The sequence below is a fragment of the Calliopsis andreniformis genome, unplaced genomic scaffold, assembly GCF_051401765.1.
Source record: "Calliopsis andreniformis isolate RMS-2024a unplaced genomic scaffold, iyCalAndr_principal scaffold0014, whole genome shotgun sequence".
Lineage (NCBI taxonomy): Eukaryota > Metazoa > Arthropoda > Insecta > Hymenoptera > Andrenidae > Calliopsis > Calliopsis andreniformis.
This window is the reverse complement of record NW_027480427.1, coordinates 5,070,188-5,082,591: the sequence shown is the minus strand read 5'-3', so window position 1 is coordinate 5,082,591 and position 12,404 is coordinate 5,070,188.

The window sequence follows — 12,404 nt, the reverse complement described above, 5'->3', positions numbered from 1 at the left end:
TCGTTTTATACAATGGAAAAACTGTTCTATTTATTCTGTATTTTATGCTTCGGGCGTTTACTTCTAAGGCCCTAACTATACGATCTGGTGGAGCAACGCCCTAGAGTGAAGCGTAGGTTGCCCGGAACGTAGAAATGAACATAAGTTTCACACTGGTAGCAATTATTCGTTTTATACAATGGAAAAACCGTTCTATTTATTTTGTATTTTATGCTTCGGGCGTTGACTTCTATGGCCCTACCTATTCGATCTAGTGGAGCAACACCCTACAGTCAAGCCTAGGTTGCCCGGAACGTAGAAATGACCATAACATTCACACCGGTTGCAATTATTCATGCTATACGATGGAAAAACTGTTGCATTTTTATTGCATTTTATGCTTCTAGCGTTGACTTCTAAGGCCGTAGCTATTCGATGTGGTGGAGCAACGACCTAGAGTGAAGCCTAGGTTGTCCGGAACGTAGAAATGACCATTACTTTCACACTGTTTGCTATTATTCATTTTATACGATGGAAAAGGTGTTGTATTTATATTGTATTTTATGCTTCTGGCGTTGACTTCTAAGGCCGTAGCTATTAGATGTGGTGGAGTAACGCCCTAGAGTGACGCCAAGGTTGCCCGGAACGTAGAAATGACCATTACTTTCACAATGTTTCCAATTATTCATTTTATACGATGGAAAAACTGTTGTACTTATATTGTATTTTATTCTTATGGCGTTGAATTCTAAGTCCCTAGCTATGCGATCTGGTGGAGCAACGCGCTAGAGTGAAACCTAGGTTGCCCGGAACGTAGAAATTACCATAACTTTCGCACTGGTAGGAAATATCCGTTTTATAGGATGGAACAACTGTTCTATTTATTTTGTATGGCATGCTTCGGGCGTTGACTTCTAAGGCCCTAGCTATTCAATCTGTTGGAGCAACGCCCTAGGGTGAAGCCTAGGTTGCCCGGAAAGTAGAAATGACGTTAACTTTCACACCGGTAGCAATTATTCGTTTTACGCGATGGAAAAGCTGTTATATTTATATTGTATCTTATGCTTCTGGCGTTGACTTCTTAGGCCCTAACAATTAGATCTGGTGGAACAACGACCTAGAGCGAGGCCTTGGTTGCCCGGAACGTAGAACTCACCATAACTTTTACACGGGTAGCAATTATCCGTTTTATACCATGGAAAAGCTGTTGTATTTATATTGTATTTTATGCTTCTGGCGTTGACTTATAAGGCACTAACTATTCGATCTGGTGGAGCAACGTCCTATAGTGAAGCCTAGGTTTCCCGGAACGTAGAAATGACCATAACTTTCACACTGGTAGCTATTATTCGTTCTATACCATGGAAAAACTGTTATATTTAAATTGTATCTTATGCTTCTGGCGTTGACTTCTAAGGCACTAACTATTCGATCTGGTGGAGCAACGCCCTAGAGTGAAACCGAGGTTGCCCGGAACGTAGAAATGACCATCACTTCCATACTGGTAGCAATTATTCGTTTTATACGATGGAAAAACTGTTGTATTTATATTGTATGTTATGCTTCTGGCGTTGACTTCTAAGGCACTAACTGTTCGATCTGGTGGAGCAACGCCCTAGAGTGAAGCCTAGGTTGCCGGGAACGGAGAAATGACCATAACTTTCACACTGGTTGCTATTATTCGTTTTATACGATGGAAAAACTGTTGTATTTATATTGTATATTATGCTTCTGGCGTTGACTTCTAAGGCACTAACTATTCGATCTGTTGGAGCAACGCCCTACAGTGACGCCTAGGTTGCACGGAACGTAGAAATGACCATTAATTTCACAATTTTTGCAATTATTCATTTTATACAATGGAAAAACTGTTGTACATATATTGTGTTTTATTCTTCTGGCGTTGAATTCCAAGTCCCTAGCTATTGGATCTCGTGGAGCAACGACCTAGAGTGAAACCTAGGTTGCTCGGAATGTAGAAATGACCATAACTTTCACACTGGTCCCAATTATTCGTTTTATACGATGGAAAAGCTGTTGTATTTTGTATAGTATTTTATGCTTCGGGCGTTTACTTCTAAGGCCCTCACTATTCGATCTGGTGGAGCAACGCCCTAGAGTGAAACCTAGGTTGCCCGGAACGTAGAAATAACCACAACTTTCATTCTTGCTGCAATTATTCGTTTTATACGATGGAAGAACTGTTATATTTATATTGTATTTTATACTTCTGGCGTTGACTTCTTAGGCCCTAACTATTCAATCTGGTGGAGCGACGTCCTAGAGTGAAGCCTAAGTTGCCCAGAACGTTGAAATGACCATCGCTTTCACACTGGTTGCAATTATTCCTGTTATACGATGGAAAAACTCTTGTACATTTATTGTATTTTATGCTTCGGGCGTTGACTTCTATGGCCCTACCTATTCGATTTGGTGGAGCAACACCCTACAGTGATGCCTAGATTGTTAGAAACGTAGAAATGAACATAACTTTCACAATGGTAGCAATTATTCGTTTTATACAATGGAAAAACTGTTCTATTTATTCTGTATTTTATGCTTCGGGCGTTTACTTCTAAGGCCCTAACTATACGATCTGGTGGAGCAACGCCCTAGAGTGAAGCGTAGGTTGCCCGGAACGTAGAAATGAACATAAGTTTCACACTGGTAGCAATTATTCGTTTTATACAATGGAAAAACCGTTCTATTTATTTTGTATTTTATGCTTCGGGCGTTGACTTCTATGGCCCTACCTATTCGATCTAGTGGAGCAACACCCTACAGTCAAGCCTAGGTTGCCCGGAACGTAGAAATGACCATAACATTCACACCGGTTGCAATTATTCATGCTATACGATGGAAAAACTGTTGCATTTTTATTGCATTTTATGCTTCTAGCGTTGACTTCTAAGGCCGTAGCTATTCGATGTGGTGGAGCAACGACCTAGAGTGAAGCCTAGGTTGTCCGGAACGTAGAAATGACCATTACTTTCACACTGTTTGCTATTATTCATTTTATACGATGGAAAAGGTGTTGTATTTATATTGTATTTTATGCTTCTGGCGTTGACTTCTAAGGCCGTAGCTATTAGATGTGGTGGAGTAACGCCCTAGAGTGACGCCAAGGTTGCCCGGAACGTAGAAATGACCATTACTTTCACAATGTTTCCAATTATTCATTTTATACGATGGAAAAACTGTTGTACTTATATTGTATTTTATTCTTATGGCGTTGAATTCTAAGTCCCTAGCTATGCGATCTGGTGGAGCAACGCGCTAGAGTGAAACCTAGGTTGCCCGGAACGTAGAAATTACCATAACTTTCACACTGGTAGGAAATATTCGTTTTATACGATGGAACAACTGTTCTATTTATTTTGTATGGCATGCTTCGGGCGTTGACTTCTAAGGCCCTAGCTATTCAATCTGTTGGAGCAACGCCCTAGGGTGAAGCCTAGGTTGCCCGGAAAGTAGAAATGACGTTAACTTTCACACCGGTAGCAATTATTCGTTTTACGCGATGGAAAAACTGTTATATTTATATTGTATCTTATGCTTCTGGCGTTGACTTCTTAGGCCCTAACAATTAGATCTGGTGGAACAACGACCTAGAGTGAGGCCTTGGTTGCCCGGAACGTAGAACTCACCATAACTTTTACACGGGTAGCAATTATCCGTTTTATACCATGGAAAAGCTGTTGTATTTATATTGTATTTTATGCTTCTGGCGTTGACTTATAAGGCACTAACTATTCGATCTGGTGGAGCAACGTCCTATAGTGAAGCCTAGGTTTCCCGGAACGTAGAAATGACCATAACTTTCACACTGGTAGCTATTATTCGTTCTATACCATGGAAAAACTGTTATATTTAAATTGTATCTTATGCTTCTGGCGTTGACTTCTAAGGCACTAACTATTCGATCTGGTGGAGCAACGCCCTAGAGTGAAACCGAGGTTGCCCGGAACGTAGAAATGACCATCACTTCCATATTGGTAGCAATTATTCGTTTTATACGATGGAAAAACTGTTGTATTTATATTGTATGTTATGCTTCTGGCGTTGACTTCTAAGGCACTAACTGTTCGATCTGGTGGAGCAACGCCCTAGAGTGAAGCCTAGGTTGCCGGGAACGGAGAAATGACCATAACTTTCACACTGGTTGCTATTATTCGTTTTATACGATGGAAAAACTGTTGTATTTGTATTGTATATTATGCTTCTGGCGTTGACTTCTAAGGCACTAACTCTTCGATCTGTTGGAGCAACGCCCTAGAGTGAAGCCTAGGTTGCCCGGAACGTAGAAATGACCATCGCTTTCAAACAGGTTGCAATTATTCCTCTTTTATGATGGATAACTGTTGTATTTTTACTGCATTTTATGCTTCGGGCACTGACCTCTAAGGTCCTACCTATTCAATCTGTTGGAGCAACGCCCTAGGGTGAAGCCGAGGTTGCGCGGGAAGTAGAAATGACAATAACTTTCACACTGGTTGCAATTATTCGTTTTATACGAAGGAATAGCTGTTGCATCTTTATTGTATTTTATGCTTCTGTCGTTGGCGTCTAAGGCCGTAGCTATTAGATGTGGTGGAGCAACGCACTAGAGTGCCGCCTAGGTTGCCCGGAACGTGGAATGACCATTACTTTCGCAATGTTTGCAATTATTCATTTTATACGATGGAAAAACTGTTGTACTTATATTGTATTTTATGCTTCTGGCGTTGACTTCTTATGCCCTAACTATTCCATCTGGTGGAACAACGCCCTAGGCTGAAGCCTAGGTTGCCCGCAACGTAGAAATGGATATAACTTTCACACCGGTAGCAATTATTCGTTTTATACGATAGAAAAACAGTTCTATTTATTTTGTATTTTATGCTTCGGCCGTTGACTTCTAAGGCCCTAACTATTCAATCTGTTGGAGCAACACACTAGGGTGAAGCCTAGGTTGCCCGGAAAGTAGAAATGACCATAACTTTCATATTGCTTGCAATTATTCGTTTTATACGATGGAAAAACTGTTGTATTTATATTGTATTTTATACTTCGGGCGTTGACTTCTAAGGCCCTAACTATTCAATCTGTTGGATCAACGCCCTAGAGTGAAGCCAAGGTTGCTCGGAATGTAGAAATGACCATAACATTCACACTGGTTGAAATTATTCGTTTTATACGATGGAAAAGCTGTTGTATTTATATTGTATATTATGCTGCTGGCGCTCACTTCTTAGGCCCTAACTATTCGATCTGGTGGAACAACGCCCTGGGGTGAAGCCTAGGTTGCCAGGAACGTAGAAATGACCATAACTTTCACACTGGTCGCTATTATTCGTTTTATACGATGGAGAAACTGTTATATTTATATTGTATTTTATGCTTCTGGCGTTGCCTTCTTAGGCCCTAGCTGCTCGATCTGGTGGAACAACGCCCTAGAGTGAAGCCTAGGTTGTCCGGAACGTAGAAATGAACATATCTTTCACACTGGTTGCTATTATTCGTTCTATACGATGGAAAAACTCTTATATTTATATTGTATCTGATCCTTCTGGCGTTGACATCATAGGCCCTAACAATTCGATCTGGTGGAACAACGCCCTAGAGTGAAGCCTAGGTTGCCTGGAACGTACAAATGACCACGACCTTCACACGGGTTGCAATTACTCCTATTATAGGATGGAAAGACTGTTGTATTTTTATTGTATTTTATCCTTCTGGCGTTGTCTTCTAAGGCACAAACTATTCGATCTGGTGGAGCAATGCCCTAGAGTGAAGCCTAGGTTGCCCGGAACGTAGAAATGACCATTACTTTCACACTGGTTGCAATTATTCGTTTTATACGATGGAAAAACTGTTGTATTTTTATTGCATTTTGTGCTTCGGGCATTGACTTCTAAGGCCCTAATTATTCAATCTGTTGGAGCAACGCCCTAGGGTGTAGCCTAGATTGCCCGGAACGTAGAAATGACCATAACTTTCATACTGGTTGCAATTATTCGTTTTATATGATGGAAAAACTGCTGTATTTATATTGTATCTTATGCTTCCGGCGTTGACTTCTTAGGACCTAACAATTCGATCTGGTGGAACAACGCCCTAGAGTGAAGCCTAGTTTGCCTGGAACGTACAAATGACCATCACTTTCCAACTGGTTGCAATTATTCCTGTTATATGATGGTAACACTGTTGTATTTTTTTTGCATTTTATGGTTCGGGCGTTGACTTCTACGGCCCTAACTACTGAACCTGTTGGAGCAACGCCCTAGGGTGAAGCCTAGGTTGACCGGAAAGTAGAAATGACCATAAGTTTCATACTGGTTGCAATTATTTGTTTTATACGATGGAAAAACTGTTGTATTTATATTGTATTTTATGCTTCTGGCGTTGACTTCTTAGGCCCTAACTATTCGATCTGGTGGAGCAATGCGTCAGAGTTAAGTCTAGGATGCGCGAAACGCCGAAATGATCATTACTTTCACGCTTGTTGAAATTATTCCTGTTATACGATGAAAAGGCTGTTGTATTTGTATTGTATTTTATGCTTCAGGCGTAGGCTTCTAAGGCCGTAGCTATTCGATATGGTGGAGCACCGCCCTAGAGTGAAGCCTAGGATGCTCGGAACGTAGAAATGACCACTACTTTCACACTGTTTGCAATTATTCATTTAATACGATGGAAAAGCTGTTGTATTTATATCGTATTTTATGCTTCGGGCGTTGACTTCTTAGGCCGTAACTATTCGATCTGGTGGAGCAACGCCCTGGAGTGAAGTCTAGGTTGTGCGGAACGTTGAATTCTCCATCACTTTCAAACTGGTTGCAAAAATTCCTGTTATATGATGGAAACACTGTTGTATTTTTATTGCATTTTATGATTCGGGCGTTGACTTCTAAGGCCCTAACTATTCCATCTGTTGGAGCAACGGCCCACGGTGAAGCCTAGGTTGCTCGGAAAGTAGAAATGACCATAAGTTTCATACTGGATGCAATTATTCGTTTTATACAATGGAAAAACTGTTGTATTTATATTGTATTTTATGCTTCTGGCGTTGACTTCTTAGCCCCTAACTATTCGATCTGGTGGAACAACGCAATAGATTGAAGCCTAGGTTGCCCGGAACGTAGAATTGGCCATCACTTTCAAACTGGTTGCAATTATTCCTGTCATATGATGGTAACACTGTTGTATTTTTTTTGCATTTTATGGTTCGGGCGTTGACTTCTACGGCCCTAGCTATTCTACCTGTTGGAGCAAGGCCCTAGGGTGATGCCTAGGTTGCTCGGAAAGTAGGAATGACCATAAGTTTCATACTGGTTGCAATTATTCGTTTTATACGATGGAAAAACTGTTGTATTTATATTGTATTTTATGCTTCTGGCGTTGACTTCTAAGGCACTAACTATTCGATCTGGTGGAGCAACGCAATAGAGTGAAGCCTAGGTTGCCCGGAACGTAGAATTGGCCATCACTTTCAAACTGGTTGCAATTATTCCTGTTATATGTTGGTAACACTGTTGTATTTTTTTTGCATTTTATGGTTCGGGCGTTGACTTCTACGGCCCTAACTATTCAGTCTGTTGGAGCAACGCCCTAGGGTGAAGCCTAGGTTGCCCGGAAAGTAGAAATGACCATAACTTTCATACTGGTTGCAATTATTCGTTTTATACGATGGAAAAACTGTTGTATTTATATTGTATTTTATGCTTCGGGCGTGACTTCTAAGGCCCTAAATATTCAATCTGATGGAGCAACGCCCAAGGGTGAAGCCTAGGTTGCCCGGAAAGAGGAAATGACGTTAACTTTCATACTGGTTGCAATTATTCGTTTTATACGAATGAAAAACTGTTGTATTTACATTGTATTTTATGCTTCTGGCGTTGACTTCTAGTGCCCTAACTATTCCATCTGTTGGAGCAACGCCCTAGGGTGTAGCCTAGGTTGCCCGGAAAGTAGAAATGACCTCAACTTTCATACTGGTTGCAATTACTCGTTTTATATGATGGAAAAACTGTTGTATTTATATTGTATTTTATGCTTCTGGCGTTCACTTCTTAGGCCCTAACTATTCAATCTGGTGGAACAACGCCCTAGAGTGAAGCCACGGTTGCCCGGAACGTTGAAATGACCATTACTTTCACACTGTTTGCAAATGTACATTATATACGATGGAGAAACTGTTGTACATATATCGTATTTTATGCTTCTGTCGTTGAATTCTAAGTCCTTACCTGTTCGATCTGGTGGAGCAACGCCCTCGAGTGAAGCCTGGGTTGCCCGGAACGTAGAAATGACCATCACTTTCACACTGGCTGCAATTATTCGTTTTATACAATGGAAAAGCTGTTGTATTTACATTGTATTTTATGCTTCTGGGGTTGACTTCAAAGGCCCTATGTATTCGACCTGGTGGAGCAATGCCTCAGAGTTAAGTCTAGCATGCCCGGAAAGTAGAAATGGCCATTACTTTCACACTGGTTGCAATTATTCTTTTCACACGATGGAAAGACTGTAAGATCTTTATTGTATTTTATGCTCCTAGCGTTGACTTCTAAGGCCCTAACCATTCGATCTGGTGGAGCAACGCCCTAGAGTGAAGCCTAGGTTGTTCGGAATGTAGAAATGACCATAACATTCGCACTGGTTGCAATTGCTCCTGCTATACGATGGAAAAGCTGTTGTATTTATATTGTATTTTATGCTTCTGGCGTTGACTTCTTAGGCCCTAACTATTTGATCTGGTGGAGAACCGCCCTAGAGTGGAGCCTAGGTTGCCCGGAACTTAGAACATACCATTACCTTCACACTGGTAGCAATTATTCCTGTTATACGATGGAAAAACTGTTGCATCTTTATTGTATTTTATGCTTCTGGCGTTGACTTCTAAGGCCCTAATTATTCGATCTGGTGGAGCAACGCCCTAGAGTGAAGCCTAGGTTGCCCGGAACGTAGAAGATACCATTACCTTCACACTGGTTGCAATTATTCAATTTAAACGATTGAAAAACTGTTGTACTTATATTGCATTTTATTCTTCTGTCGTTGCTTTCTAAGGCCCTAACTATTCGATCTAGTGGAGCAACGCGGTAGAGTGAAGCCTAGGTTGCACGGAACGTAGAAATGGCCATTACTTTCACACTGGTTGCAATTATTCCTGTTATACGATGGAATAACGGTTGGATTTTTATTGTATTTTATGCTTCTGGCGTTGACTTCTAAGGCCCTAGCTATTCGATCTGGTGGAGGAATGCCTCGGAGATAAGCCTAGGTTGCCCGGAACGTAGAAATAACCATTACATTCACACTGGTTGCAATTATTCCTGTTATACGATGGAAAAACTGTTGGATTTTTATTGTATTTTATGCTTCTGTCGTCGACTTCTGAGGCCCTAGCTATTCGACCTTGTATAGCAATGCCCTACGGTGAAGCCTAGGTTGCCCGGAACGTAGAAACGACCATTACTTTCACACTGGTTGCAATTATTCGTTTTATACGTTGGAAAAACTGGTGTATTTATTTTGTATTTGATGCTTCTGTCGTTGGCTTCTTAGGCCCTAACGATTGGATCTGGTGGACCAACGCCCAAGAGTGAAACGTAGATTGCCCGGAACGTAGAAATGACCATATCTTTCACACAGGTTGCTATTATTCCTGTTATACGATGGAAAAACTGTAGGATTTTTATTGTATTTTATGCTTCTGGCGTCGACTTCTGAGGCCCTAGCTATTCGACCTGGTGTAGCAATGCCCTACAGTGAAGCCTAGGTTGCCCGGAACGTAGTAGAGCCCATTACTTTCACACTGGTTGCAATTATTTGTTTTATACGATGGAAAAACTGTTGTATTTATTTTGTATTTGGTGCTTCTGGCGTTGACTTCATAGGCCTAAACTATTGGATCTGTGGAACAACGCCCTAGAGTGAAGCCTAGGTTGCCCGGAACGTAGTACTGACCAAACGTTCATACATATTGCACTTATTCGTTTTATACGTTGGAAAAAGTGTTGTATTTATATTGTATTTTATGCTTCGGGCGTTGACTTCTAAGGCCCTAACTATTCGCTCTAGTTCGGCAACGCCCTAGAGTGAACCCTAGGTTGCCCGGAACGTAGAAATGATCATACCTTTCACACTGGTTGCAATTATTCCTGTTATGCGATGGAAAAACTGTTGTATTTTTATTGTATTTTATGCCTCGATCGTTGACTTCTAAGGCGCTAACTATTCGATCTGGTGGAGCAACGCCCTAGAGTGAAGCCTAGATTGCGCGGAACTTAGAAATGACCATATCTTTCACACTGTTTGCTATTATTCCTGTTATACGATGGAAAAGCTGCTGTATTTATATTGTATTTTATGCTTCAGGCGTTGACTTCTAAGGCTCTAACTATTCGATCTGGTGGAGCAACGCCCTAGTGTGAAGCCTAGGTTGCCCGGAACGTAGAAATGACCATTACTTTCACACTGGTTGCAATTATTCGTTTTATACGATGGAAAAGGTGTTGTATTTATATCGTATTTTATGCTTCTGGCGTTGACTTCTTAGGCCCAAACTATTCGATCTGGTGGAGCAACGCCATAGAGAGAAACGTAGGTTGCCCGGAACGTAGAAATGACCATTACTTTCACACTGGTTGCAATTATTCGTTTAATACAATGGAAAAGCTGTTGTATTTTTGGTGTATCTTATGCTTCAGGCGTTGACTTCTAAGGCCGTAGCTATTCGATGTGGTGGAGCAACGCCATAGAGTGAAGCCAAGGTTTCCCGGAACGTAGAAATGACCATAACTTTCACACTGGTTGCAATTATTCGTTTTATACGATGGAAAAACTGTGGTATTTTTATTGTATTTTATGCTTCTGTCGTTGACTGCTTAGGTCCTGGCTATTCGATCTGGGGGGGCAACTCCCTAGAGTGAAGCCTAGGTCGCCGGGAACGTAGAAATGACCATTACTTTCACACTGGTGGCAATTATTCGTTTTATATGATGGAAAAACTGTTGTATTTATTTTGCATTTGGTGCTTCTGGCGTTGACTTCTTAGACCCTAACTATTGGATCTGGTGGACCAACGCCCTAGAGTGAACCCTAGGTTGCCCGGAACGTAGAAATGACCATATGTTTCACACTGTTTGCTATTATTCCTGTTATACGATGGAAAAGATGCTGTATTTATATTGTATTTTATCGTTCTGGCGTTGACTTTTAAGGCCGTAGCTATTAGATGTGGTGGCGCAACACCCTATAGTGACGCCTAGGTTGCCCGGAACGTAGAAATGACCAGTACTTTCACACTGTTTGCAGTTATTCCTGTTATACGATGGAAAAACTGTTGCATCTTTATCGCATTTTACGCTTCTGGCGTTGACTTCTAAGGCCGTAGCTTTTCGATGTGGTGGAGCAACTCCATAGAGTGAAGCCTAGGCTGCCGGGAACGTAGAAATGACCATTACTTTCACACTGGTTGCAATCAATCGTTTTATACGATGGAAAAGCTGCTGTATTTATATTGTATTTTATGCCTCTGTCGTTGACTTCTAAGGCGCTAACTATGCGACCTGGTGGAGCAACGCCCTAGAGTGAAGCCTAGGTTGCCCGGAACGTAAAAATGACCATCACTATCAAACAGGTTGAATTTATTCCTGTTGTACGATGGAAAAACTATTGTATTTTTATTATATTTTATGCCTCGATCGTTGGCTTCTAAGGCGCTAACTATTCGATCTGGTGGAGCAACGCCCTAGAGTGAAGCCTAGGTTGCCCGGAACGTAGAAATGACCATTACTTTCACACTGGTTGCAATTATTCGTTTTATACGATGGAAAAGCTGTTGTATTTATATCGTATTTTATGCTTCTGGCGTTCACTTCTAAGGCGCTAACTATTCGATCTGGTGGAGCAGCGCCCTAGGGTGAAGCCTAGGTTGCCCGCAACGTAGAAATGACCATATCTTTCACACTGGTTGCAATTATTCGTGTTATACGATTGAAAAACTGTTATATTTATATTGTGTTTTATGCTTCTGGCGTTGACTTCTAAGGCCCTATGTAATCGATCTGGTGGAGCAACACCCTAGAGTGAAGCCTAGGTTACCCGGAACGTAGAAATGACCGTTACTTTCACACTGGTTGCAATTATTCGTTTTACACAATGGAAAAACTGTTGTATGTTTATTGTATTTTATGCTTCTGTCGTTGAATGCTAAGGTCCTGGCTATTCGATCTGGTGGGGCAACTCCCTAGAGTGAAGCCTAGGTCGCCGGGAACGTAGAAATGACCATTACTTTCACACTGGTTGCAATTAATCGTTTTATACGATGGAAAAGCTGCTGTATTTATATTGTATTTTTTGCTTCTGTCGTTGACTTCTAAGGCGCTAACTATTCGACCTGGTGGAGCAACGCCCTAGAGTGAAGCCTAGGCTGCCCG